Source organism: Phyllostomus hastatus, unplaced genomic scaffold, assembly GCF_019186645.2.
Source record: "Phyllostomus hastatus isolate PE091 unplaced genomic scaffold, TTU_PhHast_1.1 phas_contig_86, whole genome shotgun sequence".
Classification (NCBI taxonomy): Eukaryota; Metazoa; Chordata; class Mammalia; order Chiroptera; family Phyllostomidae; genus Phyllostomus; species Phyllostomus hastatus.
The window spans coordinates 93,726,659-93,743,378 of NW_025333977.1; the positions used below are offsets into that span (position 1 = coordinate 93,726,659).

Genomic DNA, 16,720 nt, shown 5'->3' on the forward strand with positions numbered 1-16,720 from the left:
CCCCTCTCCCACAACTTCAATTACCACCTGCACTGTCTGTCTCTATTCCTGAGCTCCTGAAGCTCTAGACCCACATTTATTTATACACATTTGCAGGACAGCCCCACCAGGAGGATGCACAGGTACCACAAATTCTGCATGTCCAAACTGAGCTCATCATCACCGACTGTAACCTAGCTGATGTGTGCTCCTGTATCCTGACTGAAAACAAAGCAAACACTAGTCATGCAGGCTGGAAACCTCACCCCCGGCTCCTCTAACCATCATACCTTCCCCACTGGGCAGGCCACAAAATCTTGTTGTGTCTGCCTCCCCATCTTTCCTCCTTTCAATACCATTGCAATCAAAAGTCAGATGACTGGGCTGAAATTCTGGCTGTCACTTTCTAGCTGCGTAACTGTTGGGCAAATCACTTAATCTCTAAGCCTCAATTTCCTCTTCTGTAAAATGGGGATAAATAGTACCTCCTTCATAGAGTGTAGATTCAGTAAGATAATGAACAGCAAGCACCTGGCACATAGTTGCCTCCTGTTATTTCTGTCATCTGAACACGGTCCCTTCCCTGCCTGTAGTCTTCTGTAACTCCTCACTGAGCCAATACAAGGCCCTTCAGGATCCACTCCTTGACTATTTGTCTAATTCCATCTCTTACCATTTCCTTCAAACGCCTCCATGCTTTCAAATCCAGTAAAGCATGCACTTTCTTGGGAAGAGGGGCTGCCAGTCTCATCACAACTACTCCTGTCCCAGACCCACTAGGCTACTTACTTACTCTGCTCCCACAGAGCTGCTTCAGCCCCAGGGACAACGTGGCCCATCACAAAGGCAGGAGACTCTTGAATCTGCCTTCCTCTCTCATGGGAGACAGAAAGGGGTGGAGGAAGAGGGGGAGAAAGCTGGGGGGAAGAGAAAGGGGAGGGGAGAGGACTGGAGGGGGACAGAGGAGTGAAAGGGAGGAAAGGCAGGGCAGAGAAACAGGGGCAGACACATCGGACAGATGGACCCTCCTAAACAACATCTCCCTACACAACAATGAAAAAGGTGTAACTTTCAGAGATGAAAGGATCTGACTAAACACCTGTGACACAGACCAACATTGAATTCAACACCTCCCCACATGTACTAACTTGGTCTTGAAAGTATTTTGTAATTATTTCATGCTCTACCAGCTAAAGACTAGCATGCCAACCCCGACACTCGGAGACAAGACACTGAGAGCCCCTAATGCGTTCCTGAAGCACTCCCCTCCCCCGCACACAAGGGCCACTCGAGTGTGAGAGGATAAATTCCTGCGGCTGTCTGGGTCTCGCGCATACGCACACCACACATGCTGGACTGCTGCCTCTCGCCAATCCTCTGGCCCAGGCATCATCACAGCACCAAGGCCCAGCAGTGAATCCCAGGAATGGAGGAAGGATGAAGTCCCAGATGCCAGCCACTCCCGGAGCTTTTCCAGGGCTGGGCAGTGGCCACCCAGCCAGTCACCCTGCCTGCTGGCTCAGGCCTCGCCCCACCCCCAACCCTTGGAGAGAGCAGAGAGCTGAAGCAGCCTATTGTTGGGCCCTGGAGGTGGGGTGGGGATGCCAGAGCTGTGTATTGTAAATCATTTACTCTGCAAGAGGGACCGCTCATCCCCTGGGGGACCATATCCACACCAGAACCCGGGGAGCTAAGAACGTCCATCCAGTGCAGGGCAGGCTGTGGGGCCCAGGGGAGGAAGGGTCTAAATCTGGAAGTGAGAGAAATGTCAGGGATTTCAATGTATTTAAGATGCCTTAAATCCCACTGTATCCTGCCTACCAATTTTAGCAATGGAGAAACTAAAACCCTAAATTGGAAGGGACTTGCCTGGTCCAAGACACTTAAGAATCTGTCATAGGGACTAGAGCTCTAGGAGTTGGGGGAAGTCCACAGTTCAGAGTGATGGTAATTCTCCTCTGGCCATGGAGGGGCCACCCTGCAAGGTCAGGGACTGGTACAGGTCAGGGGCTCAGAGAGGAGACCCTGACTCATTACAAGACACAGCATACACAGCACAGGCAGAGACAAGAACCCAGTGTTCTCACACCCAGCTAAGGTCCTTTGCTTCAGGGCCTCCAGGAGGTACTGCTGCTGAAGGGAGAGACCAGGTCAAACCTCCCACCCCATACCTCCCCTCAGTCACTTACCACGTACCTGTTATGCTTTTACCCGGTGAAAACATAGGGTTTTGGGGAAGGAGAAGTCACAGTCTGGGTTCTCGAGAAAAACTATGTGTAATAGTTTCTTTACTAAAACCTTCATTTTCATTGACTAATTTAATCCCTCTCCCCTTACTACCCTATCTTATCCCCATTTTACAGATAAGAAAACTAAGGCGCTAGAGAGGTGACCAGGGTCACCAAAAAAGTGAGAGATGGAGCCAGGATTCAGTCCATACACAACTGTATACTACATTGCTTGGCTCAAGGATGCATGCCCATGGACGGCAGAGCTGGAGTCTTATTCATTGAATATATACTGGATACTGAATAAATTCATGGATTTTTTTAGTACGTTTAAAGGGGGGACAGAGGTTCTAGGAGAAGAGTGTAGACTGCATGCATGCACAAAATTTTGCTCCTTCCCCAAACTCCACCAAAACTACAATTTAAAAAAGAGAAATTTTTGAATGGCAGAAGTCCTCAAGGATGAGAACAGTAGAAACAATCACAACAAAACTTTGGAAGTTGGAAAGCAGGTGGGCTAGTGACAACTGAGAGGAAGTGCTCTACAATACTAGAGAGTAAACCAACAAAGACACAAGATACAGTAAACAGGAGACCCAACGCAGAAGGGCCGCGAAGGAAATGCCAGGATGCTGGAGAAAGATCCCAAGAGGAGAGCTAAGCATCACGACAGGAAGTAACCAGTCCTATGCTGCTTCAGGACACAAGGTTCTGAAACTTCTTCAGGAAGATGAATTTGATAGAATATCTAATAGAAAATGACATCTTCAGAAATTTAGACAGTTACTGGAGAGTTTGATCAAAGTAAACTTGGACAGATAGAAGAAAAAATGAGACATACGTAGAGTAAATAGACTGAATGATGGGAAGCATTAAAGGGTAGAAAGGTGGGAATGAGGGGGTTACTGTATTTTGCGGTGTATAATGCACACTTTTGGCCCAGACTTTTAGGGAAAAATAAGGATGCACATTATACATGGGAATTAGTATTAAAACATGGCTGTGTGTTATATATAGGAGCACATTATTCACAGCAAAATACAGTAAGTCAAATCCTCATCTATGACCAAGAACAAATAAGAGATCAGATTTAAACTCTTCACTGAAATAACAACAACAAAAAAGGATAAAAATATACAAAATGGTTTAGACACCAGACATAGGGAAAACAAAAGACAGTGATACCTATGAGATAGGATACAAAGGAGCTGAGCCCTGCAACTGGCTTTCCAAGCTACAGTATAGCGAAGAGAACCAGTTGGACCTCAAAGAACTCCCTGAATTGGGGAGATGGACCTGAGAGTCTAGGGAGACTCAGTTGGCCAAAGTTCACAGAACAGGTCATTAGAAAGAGAGAGCACCATAAAGGTCTGTAAGGGGTCCCCTCAAATATTCAGCTGAGAACTGACTATCACATGACTGTTCAGAAATGACCCACGACCGGGAGAAAAAACACCCAAAAGGATTAGAAGTGACAGTGCCTCGTGCTCACAGGCTGGGAAAAGTGACTGTTCCTAAGTGCCAGGCTGGAAAAGCTAGGCATTAGGCAGAATACACAAATGAGTCTTGCCCCAGGAATGGGGAATTATTAGCCCTACACTGAGCATACCTGTGATCCTATCTAACAAATCTTACAAACAAGACCCAAGGGGCTCATACTGTTGCCAAGTCACTTAACTATATCCTTAAGTAAAGTTCAGGAATATTTATAGAAATTAAAAAAAAAATACAAAGTGACCAACAAGAAAAAATTCACACTGTCTGGCATCCAATAAAAAATTCCTAGGTGTGCAAAAAAGCAAGACACGATAATCCATAATGAGGAGTAAAAACAATCATTTAAAACCAACCCAGAATGCACACATTAGAATTAGTAGATGAAAACATTAAAATAATTATTATAACCATTTAAAAGACTATAATTAAGTTTCTAGAATAAAAACTACACTGTATGAGATGAAAAAATAAACTGAATGGAATTTAAGGCAGATTAGACACAGCAGAATAAAAACTGGGTGAACTTGAAGACACAGTAACAGAAATTCCAAAACGAAACAGAGGAAAAAAAAGAGATTCTTTTTTAAAGGAACAAAACATCAATGAGCAGTGGGACAATTTCAAGTGGCCTAACACATATAATTAAAGAGAAGAAGAGAATTGGGAACAAAAAAAATATCTGAAGAACTTACAGCTGAAATTTTCGACATTTGATGAAAACCTTAAGTTCACAGATTCAAGATATTCACTAAACTCCAGGTAGAAGTTGGAGAGCATTATGCTAAGTGAATTAAGCCAGGTGGTGAGGGACAAATACCGTATGATCTCACTTTTAAGTGGAACATAATCAACAAAAGCAAAAAGCAAGCAAAATATAACCAGGGACACTGAAATTAAGAACAATCTGACAGTAACAGGGTGGGGGGGTAACTAGGGGGGGCAGGGTTTTCAGGAACAACTATAAAGGACACATAGACAAAACCAAGGGGGAGGATGAAAGCAAGGGAGGGAGGTGGGTTTGGCTGGGGTAGGGGAGAGTAGTGGGGGGAAAAATGCAGACAACTATACTTGAACAACAATAAAATAATTTTTAAAAAAAGATTTGGGCTATACAGGAAAAAGCAAAAAAGGCAGCACATGAAGGAAACTACATCAACACACATCACAATCATTCTGACCAAAATCAGTGATAAAGAGAAAATCTTAGAAAGTAGCTGGGGAGGGGGGAGGGAGACATGTTACATATAGAGAAACAAGGATAAAGATGACATCAAATTTCTTGCAGAAACAATAGAAATGAGAAGACAATGGCACATCTTTAAAGCTCTAAAAGAAAAATCTAACTAGAATTCTGTTCCAACAGAAATAGCTTTTTTGTTGTTAGTTCATGTCTTTTTTGTTGTTGTTGCTAGTTCATGTCTTTTATTAACCCATATACAGTTACTTATCTCATTTTGTTAAAGCAATCGGCCAGATAATATTTGCCATAGTAATGTCTGTCAAAGTGGCTGCCACTTCATTTGCCAATGAAGGCAACTGACTTTGCTATTCTTATCCATCTTGTAGTATTTCAGGACAGCCAGCTTAACCTTTTTTCTCTTAAGCTTATTCTTCTAGGCAGCGGTGTTTAAGACTTTCTCTTCCTTTTCTTAGTACAACCACCAAGTCTCAACACAAGATGAGGAGTGGACTCCTTTGGAATGTTGTAGGCAGACAAAGTACATCCATCTTCCAGTTGCCTGCTAGCAAAGACCAGTCTTTGCTGATCAGGAGGAATTCCTTCCTTATCCTTGATCTTGGCCTTGACATTTCCTATCATATACAAGGGTTAAGCCTTGAGAGTGCTGGTCCTCCCTGTAAATGTTTTCATGAAAATCTGCATCTTGGCATTGGTTCCAGTGCAGATGGCAGATCAGAAAGTGAAAATATCTTTTCAAAATAAAGGCTAAATAAACTTTTTAAACATATAAAAGCTGAAAGAATTAATTATCAGCTGACAGACCTACACTATAATAAATGTTAAAGTCCTTCAGACAGAAGGAAAATAATACCATATAGAAATATGGATCATTGCAAAGAAATGAGCAGCACTGGAAATAGCAACTACATGAGTAACAGTCAAGACAATTTTCTTATTATTTAAATTACTTTAAAAGATAAATTAACTTTTTAAACAAAAATAATACCAGTGTAGTATGGCATTTACAACATGTATAATTTTTGACAATAATGGCACAAAGGGAGGAGAGAAATAAAAATATACTACTCATAATTTAAGGCTCTTATACTAATATCACTTGGAGGCAGACTATTGATAACAAAGATATATATTATAAATCTTGTAGACATTACCAAAAAAAAGAAAACTATCCTCATAAACATAGATGCAAATATTCTTAACAAATTCTTTAGCTAACAGAATTCAAATATTATATATATACACACACACATATATAACATATATATGATAATACATCATGACCAAGTGGAGTTTGTCTCAGGAATGTGAGGTTGCTTTAACATTTAAAAATCAATGTAATTCAACGTATTAAAAAAATAAAGCAAAATTTTATGATTTTGATAAACAAAAAAGCATTTGACAAAATCCAACATCCATTCCTATTAAAAATCTCAGATGAGTAGGAATAGAAGGGAGCTTTGTCACCTAATCAAGCTCATATATGAAAAAATGACAGCTGACATGATGCATAATAGTGAAAGACTATACGCTTTCCCCTGAAAATCAGAAACAAGGAATCTAATGTTCTGTTCAACATTACATCAGAGAATATAGACCATGCAATCAGGCAAGAAAAAGAAATAACAAGCATAAAGATCAGAAAGGAAGAAGTAAAACTATCTGTATTAGCAGATGACATGACAGTCTATGTATAAAATTCAATGGAAGCTACAAAAAAGCTGTAAGAATAAGGCAGTTTAGCAAGGTGGCAGAATTCAGTGTAAATATACAAGGAGGGGCAGTATACAATATTGTTGATATGCAATATCCTGGAGGAAATTCCAGGAAAAAAAAAACCCTGGAATTTATTTATTAAAAAACTGTATTTATTCTTACATGTTTAAACTTCAGTTGCTTTCAAAGTACTCTCCACTTGATGCAACACACCTATCAACACTTTTTTCCCACTACTCAAAACAGTTTCTGAACTCATTGATTTGGATGCCTTTTAGTGCTCCTGCTGTTTTTTGTTTCACCTCTTCCGCAACACATTTCCCTTTCAGGACTTTTTTCATCAGGGGAAACAAACAAACAAACAAACAAAAAAGGTCACTTGGGGCGATATCAAGTGAATAGGGAGAGTGGGGCACAGGGGTCATGCCATTTTGGGTCAAAAGTTGCTGAATACACAATGTGGTATAGGCAGGTGCGCTGGTAAACCATCCATCATGAAATGGGCAAAGGTGTTGAGTCTTCAAAAAAATTCCACTGACGCCAAACAGAGCCTCTGTCAACAATGCGAGCTGGTAGACTGATATAGATGGGCTCCTAGAACACTCAGGAGTAGGCTGTACTACAAGGGGCCCACCCTCCAGAATTCCAGTTTTGGGGGGGGCTCACTCCCTGTACAAAAATCAATTGTATTTATATATACTAGCAACAAACAGCTGGAAACTGAAATTTTAAAAAGTAACACTACCACCTTAACACTACCACCTTACAGCAGCATCACTGAAGCACATTAATACAATGTATTATTCAACCTTAAAAAGAAGGAAATTCTGGCACATGCTACAATACGGATGAAGCCTGAACACATCATGGTAAGAGAAAAGAAGTGACAAAAAGAATAAGTACTGTATGATTTTACATCTATGAGACATTCAGAGTAGTCAAATTCACACAGACAGGAAGTAGACTGTTGGCTGCCAGGGGCTGGGATGGAAGAAGGAATGGGGAGTTACTGTTTAATAGGTACAGAGTTCTAGTTTCGCAAGATGAAAGTTCTGAAAATGAATGGTGATGATGACTGTACAACAATATGAACGTGCCTAACAATACTGAACTATACACTTAAAGATGGTTAAAATAGTAAATTTTATGTTATGTATATTTCACCACAATTAAGATAAATAGAATTTTTAAAAATTAAAAAAGAAACAGCCCTGGTGGTGTGGCTCAGTGGATTGAATGCTTGCCTGTGAAGTGAAAGGTCACAGGTTCAATTCCCAGTCACATGCCTGGGTTGCAGGCCAGGTCACGAGCTGGGGGCATGTGAGAGGCAACCACACACTGATGTTTCTCTCCCTTTCTTTCTCCCTCCCTTCTCCCCTCTCTAAAAATAAATAAAATCAATTAAAAAAAATAAAAAACAAATACCATAAAAATACCCTTTACAATAGCACTGAAAAAAATATGTGAATGCTTAAGGATATATCCAACAACAGACGTGAAAGATCTATATACTGTAAACTATAAACCATTAGTGAAATTCTTAAAAATCTAAATAAATACAGAGATCTACATTGTTCATGGGTCAGAAGGTTCAATGCTGCTAAGATGCCAGTTCTCCCCTAACTGATCTATAGATTCAATGCAATCCCAATCAAAATACCAGCAGGGTTTTTTTTTTTTGTAGAAATTAATAAATTGATTCTAAAATGCATATGGAAAGCAAAGAACCTAGAATAACTGAAGCAATTTTGAAAAGTAAGAACAAAGTTCAAGATCTTACCCTGATTTCAAGACTTACTACAAAGCTATAGTGATCAAGATAATGTGATGAAAAAAAGATAAATACACCAATGGAACAAAACAAAGTCCAGAATTAGATCTACACATAATTAGACAACTGACTTTTCACAAAGGTGTAAAGGCAATTCCATAGAGAGACAAGTCTTTGCAACAACTGGTGCTCAAACAACTTGAATCTCTGCATTAAAAAACTCAACTTCAACTCATAATTTGTACCATATACAAGAATTAACCCCAAACGGATGGGAGAACTAAATGTAAAACCCATAACTATCAAACTTTTAGAAGAAAACCACAGTGCTTTGGGTTAGGCAAAGATTTCTTCAACATGACATTAAAAGTACAATGCACACATACATACATATAAATATTAGAATGTCTCAAATTAAAGGGACTAATTACAATAAGTGTTGACAAAGAAGTGGACAAACTAGAACTTTCACACACAATAGGCGAGTACATAAAATGGAAAACAGTCTGGGAGTTTCTTAAGTTAAATGTACAGCTACCATATGATCCGACCATTCCAGTCCTAAGGATTTATCCAAGAGAAATAAAAAGCAGTTGTCCATACAAAGACTTCAACAAATGTCCATAGTTTTATTTGTAGTAACCAAAAACTGAAAACAACCCATCAAAAGGTGAATGAATAAACAGACAGCGGTATATAAACACAATGGAATACTATTCAGCAATAAAAAGCAACAAGCTACTAATACCTGCAACAACATGAATGAATCTCAAAATAATTATGGTGAGTGAAAAAAGCCGAGCAGAAGAAAAGAGCACATACTATGTGGTTCCATGTACATAAAATTCTAGGTACTATGAACTAATATGGTGACAGAAAGCAAACCAGTCTGTTACCTGGAGAAGCAGTGATGGCAAAAGTGGGGTAAAATGAAGGGATTGGAGAGGGGCCCCAAAAAACTTTTGGAGGTTTGGGAATAATGAGTATGTTCATTATCTTGATTGTGGTGGTAGTTTCATGGGTAGAGACATATATTAAAACATTAGCCTTGGTTGGTGTGGTTCAGTGGATTGAGTGCTGCCCTATGAGCCAAAACGTCACCGGGTCGATTCCTGGTCAGGTCAGGGCACATGCCTGGGTTCTGGGCCAGGTCCCTGGTTGGGGGTGTGCAAGAGGCAACGAACGGATCCACATGTCTCTCGCACACTGCTATTTCTCTCCCTCCCTCCCTCTCTTTCTAAAAGTAAATAAATAAAATCCTTAAAATATTAAATTATGTTTTAAGTATGTTCCATTTACCAAATGTCATTATACCTCTATAAAACTATTACTAAAAACAAACAAAAAAGCACTTCATGTTCCAGAATAAAGCATAAGGCAGGGGGGTAATTGTGGGCTTAGGAGCCAAAGTAAGACATCTGGGAGCACTGGCCCCTCTTCCCCAAAACCTGCCAGAGAGGGCTCCTGGGGAGGTGGGCACCAGACTGGTCTGAGCCCTCTGCACTCAGGACACAGTAGGGAAAGGCATGGCCCACGACACAAACAAGGAAACTGAAGCCCAGAGATGTTACCTTGCCCCAGGAGTTACATAGCTAATAAGTAATCTAAACCCAGATTTGGCAGTCTTTCTCCTCATCTTCAGCAACCAACAAATTGAAAAATGTCAACATGAAATAGGGTAAAGGTGTGTGCTTGTGTGTACATGTTTAGAACAGACAATTTTTCTGCACTGAAGCCAGAGACAGAACCAGTCTGGCTATCCCAGAAAAGCTAGGCACAATGGACACAGCACGTGAACTTCAGGTGTATGAATGTTTGGGATGGCAGTGAGACAGGCAGGTGGGGAATGAAGCTGACAGACAGGTTTGGGTTTGACTCAGGGGTAGGCGAACCGGCTCCTCCAGCCCAGTCCCAGCAGCTGTCTGCCTAGGGAACCACCACTACTCCTCTGGTTCCAACTATCTCCACCCTATCTGCTTCAGACAGGGTTCAGGGGGCCATGTGACTTTGAGCCACACCTTGGGATAGCACAGAGATGGGTCCCAGTAAGGCCCCGAGGCAGGCAGCAATTCTGCAAGCTGTCCCCACTCCCCACTCTGGCCCCAAGGACTAGGGAAGCAATAACCAGACAGTACCAGATTAAGAGGTGAGCAGACCCAGGAGGACCCATGGGTACAGAACCCACGATGCCCAGTGCTGCCCATCTGTCCACCTCCACAGGGTGAAGCTGAGGTCTGGCCCAAAAAGGATGCCCACAGTCCAATGGTGTAGATACCCTGTCCTCTCCCACCCCTTTCAGGCCAGGGTCCTGACAGACCAGAGACAGAAAACCTACCCAGGAGCTCTCTATCATTCTGCCCACTATTCATCCTTGGCTCTGAGCCCTCAATATTAATCAGCTGTGACAAGAAGGTGTGACAGGAGCAGGTCAGGCTTGTGCCCAAGTCACTGGCTGCCTCAGCTCACGTGAGCAACAAGGTTGCAAGATAAGGCTTTGTTAACACAATGTTGCCCCCTTCCCTCTTTGGAATGGAGACAACCACCTATGCTGATTGCACCACCCCAGCTATGGCAAAAAGACACCCCTGTCTCCACAGGTACAGGGATGACTACCTCCTCTACAACCTCGGCCTGGGGCTACCCCTCTCGTCCTTCTGCTCAGGCCTGGCAGCCACCCAATCTCACCTCCAGTCTAGACTCTAAGGAAATGCCCCATCACTCTAGTTGGCATATACAGCACTGGGGGAAGTCTCGCTTCGCTGTTGAAAACGGCACCGCTTCCTTCCTCCCCTGGTTTAAACACAAGAGTGAAAAAGGGCAGTTTGGAGAGCACCCGCACGTCAGATAACTGCACCCCTAACCCTGCTTCCAACACACCAATTCCAGATGAGAGCAGAAATGGACTTCCCTACCTTCTGCTGTCTTTCTGCAGACACAGCTTCGATTATGTCCAGGCTGGGGTGGCAGAAGAGGATCCAGCAGGACACAGCCGCTGTCAGTGCTCTTCTGCTCCCCACTCTCCAAACCCCAACATCTTGCGTTCGCTTCAGCCCTGGAGGGATCCTGGTGCTGGGCTGCCAGCCTGTGGGGTTACCACCTCCTCCGCCGCCGGCGCCTCCGGATCCTGTGCCCCTCAAGGGGTCTCTCTCCCTCCTGGGACCCCTTCTCGTCTAGGAATGTTTCCTGGACAGCCCGCACCACCTGTCCCTCCTGCACCCCGGGCAGCCAATTTGCTTCCTGCACCCCCAGGCGCCCCTCCCCCTCGGGACCCTGGGGCCCGACAGGCCGTGCCCTCCCGACCAGCTCGAGTCTCCCTCGGCGAGCCGGGGCCTCTCCTAGAACCACCGCCTCCCGTCTGAGGTGCCTGCAGCTTTCCCAGTACTGCCCTCCCTGCTCCCCGGAACTTTCGAGGCCCTTCCCGCGCTCCCCGAATTCGAACTGCTGCAGCAGCCGGCGTGGGCTCCCCTCCCCCCGTTCCTGCACCCCGGCGCGGACCTCCCCACGCTCCTGCACTGCGAGGCTGCTTCCCTTCTCCTGGTGCTGCTTGCGGGCCCCCAGCCCCTCCTCCTGCACCACAGGCCAGCTCCCCGAGCCCGTCCACAGCGGCAAGCGCCTCCAGTCCGCGCCGTCCGGCGTCCCCCACACCACCCCCAGGCTGGGCTCTCGGCCGCGGCCGCCCCGCTCCTGCACCCCCGGGCCCACCCCGCCCTCCTCCTGAACTGCCGGACCCACGCCCCCCTGCTCCTCCACGCCGAGCTTCAGCCCGCGGAGATGCTGCGGGCCCCAGCTGAGAACCCCGACCCGGTGAGGCTGCTGCTCCGGCAGCGCGGGGCTAAACCCGCCCCGCTCCTCCTCGGCGAACCGCTGGGGGTCCCCCGCCCACACAGCCCAGCGCACCCGCTTGCCCCCCAGAGGCCGCGCGGTCCCGCCTCTCCAGATGGTGCTGCCCTCGGCGCTCGCTCACACCGCCCCCCGCCCGGCTCCGACCGCTCCCCTCCCCCGGGAAGAGGGCTGCGGGGTCACGTCCCTCCGACTCCCTGACCCACCCAACTTCCCCCGCACGCCTCCCCACCCTCTCCTCCGGCGTCGACGTCCGCCCAATGGGCGCCGCGCCCTACGCCGGCCCCCGCAGGTGCTGCGGCCCCGCGCGCCGGCCAGCAAGCCTGGAGCGCCAGCCCTCCCGCCTGAGTTCCTGGAGCCCACCTGCGCCTGCGCTGCCGGAAAGGGGGCGGGGAGGCGGGGCCAGCCCGCCCTCTTAAAGGGCCCCGTCCCGCTCACTCCTCCCTCTGATCTCTTTTTGGTCCCCCTACGACTTCCCCTATTTCATTTCACCTCAGCCTCCTCCTTCAGGCTTTGCTGGCGCCTTCCTGTGATGCCAAAAAAGGAAAGGGAGGTGCAGCCTAAGGTAGGGCGTCCACACTGAGAAGGTGTAGTCAACCACACCCAGTAGCGGAGCACTGAAATACGAGTCTTGCATTCTAAGTAGCAGTTCAGCTGTGCTGACTTACCATGGGACAGTGTAAAAAGTCACTTCCACCTGGCTAAGTTTGCTTCGTTTGTAAAATGAGGAGGTTGTTCAGTGGATTGAGCGCCAGCCTGCGATCCAGCTTCATTCCGGGTTAGGACACTTGCCCGGGTTGCACGCCGGGTCCCGAGTTCGAGGGGTATGAACAGCAACAGATAGATGTTTCTCTCCCTTCCTTCCCTTCTGTCTAAAAGTAAATAAAATCCTTAAAAAGAGGTTGGATTACAAGATTTACAAGGTCACTAGTGAATGTTTGACTGCAGAGAGGGATTTTAGTACTAAACCTGGGCCCACCTCACCCTTTCCTAAAGGGTATTCATGTGTACTTCAACAAGGGAGAGCTCTCTCAGCCTAGGCCAGAGACCCTTCCTTCCTGCTTCGAATACAGGCAGAACGAGCCCCAGGCCAAAAAGCGCGGGGGGGGGGGGACCTTCTTCCCTCCTACACTACTCCCTCTTGGACCCTCTTCTCCCTGTACCCCTCCAGAGGAGAAAACTTAGAGCTCCTCCCAGTGATAATGCAGCCTGCACTCTGGAGACAGCCTTGGGATGAGTTTAGAATCCAGAGGCGTAGAGCCCGTTGGCCCTGCTACTCGCTGTCTCCAAAATCAGGCATCAAAGAAGTGTGTAAGGATGGCTCTTTCTACACTCCCACTGGCTAGATAACAGTAAGGCAAAGAGAAGGCCAGGTGTTTCAGACACCTATGGGGAAGGGGGCGGGGCTGGACTGGATGGATTTGGCTGATTGCTTCTCTAATCCTGTGAGGTGGGCAGAGTAACTTTCTACTAAATCATTTCATAGCAGTGTATGTATATAACAGCTGCCCTTTCCCATGGAGCCAGGGCTGCTGAGCAGGAGGTGAATGTACCCCCCTGGGGCAGTAGAGGGTTTAGGATAGGAAGGACTCCTGACCCCACCGGTGGGCAGTCAGGCTAAGGTCTTTTCCCTTGTTGCCTAACCTCAGGGAAAAAGTCAGGGGGAAGGAATCTGAGGGGTCCTCTCCCCAACCTCCCTCACGCTACCTCAGTAATGACACTTGCTAAGGTTTTGGGAACCTTCCTATGGGTAAGGCCCTGCACTTGGCATTTATGCACATCCAACTCCTACCACAGCCCAAAGAGGTATACATTATCATCCCCATTTTACAAATGGCAAAACTGAGACTCTACATGGGTAAGTAACTTGCTCAGGGTTATTCAGCTGATTCTAGTGACACCAGGATTCAAATCCAGTTTTCTGACTCCAAAGTCTGTTCTGAACCACTAAGACACAACAAAGCAACACCAAACCCAGGAGCCTCACTTTGGGAAGCATTAGTTCTAACTAGATTTTTAGGGGTCCAAAGATGCAAACAACTGATTTGGAGCAAGCTTCTCTGCAGGTGAATCAAGCTCCAAATCAAACGAAGCAAGAGATCAAAGTATGTGCTTTCTGGTCAGTCCTGATAGGTGATTCACTAGAGGAACCCAGCTCCCCATTCTCCCACTCCTCCTCCTGTTACTCTCAAGAGCCAAATGCATCCTAAGTGTAGAGTTATCTTGAGCTTTAGTCTCACAGAAAAGAGGCCTTCTGCTGTTTCCCCATCCGGCCTAGTCTCAGCTCCTGGACTGTCCCCACCAACCACCATACTGATCACTGGAGCTTTGCTGGGAGATACCGCTGAGGCTGTTTTTTTCTCTGCACTGTTCTGTGACTCCAGTACCAGCCCTCAGGAAGCTTTCAACATAACGGAGCAAATGACAGTCTAGAAGCATAACTCACAAGATTCAGGAGGTGGCTGTAGGAATAACTCCAAACCTCTAACGTGCCTGTGCCAGTCTCCTCCCAGATTTGGAATTTAAGGAGAGCTGCCCACAGCAGCATGACTCTGCAGGGAGAAGGGCTTGTCGGATCTAGTCCTAAGCAGAGGCTTATGATGGTGCCCTTAAGAATCTCCACTGTGAGATGGTTGCACTGCAGGGAAGGCAGGGAAGGCAACTTAGGGTGGTGACTGCAGCCTGACTCATATTTGAGGCAGGTGCTTAGCCAAGAATGGTGGATGCTGCTGAGTGCTTGAGCTGAAGGTATTTTTGTTCTGTTTTGTCTTCTAAAATAGAACTGTATTTTTTAAACGACTATTGCAACATATTAATAGGAGGGGAACTTAATTTAGTGAGCTTTGACTGGCTTATTTTTTAATGAAAGAGGACAATAGAGTAGAAAATATCAGACTATATTTTTTGAACTTTTTATTGAAGTATAACATACATCCAGAGAAGTGCAAAAATATGCAAATTTTACAAAGTGTGTATATCCAGCACCCAAATCAAGAAACAGAACCAGCATCGGAAAGTCCCCCACCTCCCTAGATTTTATTATATTAATCTTCTGACATGCCCTGTGTTGGGGAGGAACAAACTTTCCTCTACCCCCAAGGTTCTTTTGGCTGCTCTAATAATCAAACAGACATGAGACAGATGAGCAAGAGAAAATAACCAAATTTAATGCATACATACGTATGGGAACCCTATATACATGAGAGTCAGAGTCCCCATGTGCAGGAGAGGTTCAGAAACAGAAGGGGGGTTGATGTATATAGGACATCCCAAGCTAGGGATGAAGTAACGTACCTTAGGGACTTCAAAGGGTCATTGCAGGACAAGAACAACAGACTTTTTAGTAAAAGGAAGTTTGCCCTGCTGGAGTTTCTCGAGGCTGAAACTAAAATTGCCTTTAGTTCAAAATAATCTGCGTATAATGAAGGCACATCTTGGGGTGGTCAGTTCTGAACCCCCATAGCTTCATATTAATGATTTTTAACTTTCTAACCACACCCCCCCCCCATACAGAATGTAAACTTCACAAAGATGGGGATTTTTGTCTGAGAACAGACTGGCAGAGGCACTAGAACAATGCCTAGCACAAAGTAGGTGCCAACAATATCTATTGAATGAATGAGAGTGCATCACAGGGAGTAAAGGTATTGCGACATTTTGTTTCATTGTGCATGCTATGTCTTGATATGCAATCTATTTCTTTCTGTAGGTCACAGTCAAAAACTTCTGCAAGCCACTGCCCCAGCTTGAGAACTTGTGGAGGCTGTGATGCAGGCCAGGGCAACAAGCATGGGTGAGGCAGAACGATATGCTGAGATCCATGCTTCTCAGACTTCAGTGTGTGACTGAATGACAGGAAGATCTTGTTGAAATTCAGATTCTGATTCAGTGAGTTGGAAAGGGGATGCTGAGATTTCTGAATTTCTTATCTACCTTGTAGGTAGCAAGGCTTTGGACCCAGAGATTCTCAGTAGTGCTGCACAGAAGAATCACATGGGAAGCTTTCAAAATCACTGATGCCCTATGCCCCACCCCAGAACAACTAAATTGGAATCTCTGGGGTGGGACTTAGCATCCTTGGGTTGTAAAAGCTCCCCAGGTGATTCCAATGTGCAATCAGAAATGGCGGGTGCTTGATTCCCTAGTGTCCCCCAACATGTAGAAAATGCCAGAGCTGAGATGGGAGAAAAGTGAGGTGTGGGATCAGCACTGGTATATGAGCAGACAATCTGATTTGATGAAGGGCAAAAGATTTCTTAGGAAGGAACCATTTGCCTCTGAGTGAAGAGACAGGAGGGATATCTGAAGGAATTCTTAGGCACAGGGCTATTTGCTAACCCAGGACATGTCCTCCCGGGACCAAGAACAGATTGTGCCTTCACCCTATCCAACAAGTCAGAACTCCCCCGAGCTGCTTAGGGAGACCAGGTCCACATGCCCCCAAGCAATTGTTTCAAAACCTTACTAGGGTAATGGGAGGAGGCACTGCCA

At 45.5% G+C, this 16,720-nt stretch overlaps 1 protein-coding gene across 4 annotated transcripts in view; it reads right to left on the minus strand.

Annotated features, from left to right (window-relative positions):
- The window catches only part of TNK2 (tyrosine kinase non receptor 2), a 39,704-nt gene extending 27,971 nt beyond the window's left edge, over nt 1-11,733 (minus strand). For 2 of the 4 annotated variants that reach the window (XM_045851042.1, XM_045851040.1), the window contains exons 1-2: nt 11,302-11,733; nt 11,075-11,179 (exon numbers count right to left, since the gene is read on the minus strand). The gene's annotated coding sequence lies outside the window, so the exon portion shown is untranslated. The remainder of the gene's footprint in view (nt 1-11,074; nt 11,180-11,301) is intronic. The other 2 variants (XM_045851039.1, XM_045851041.1) reach the window with 1 other exon arrangement.
- Between the last annotated feature and the right edge of the window lie 4,987 nt (nt 11,734-16,720).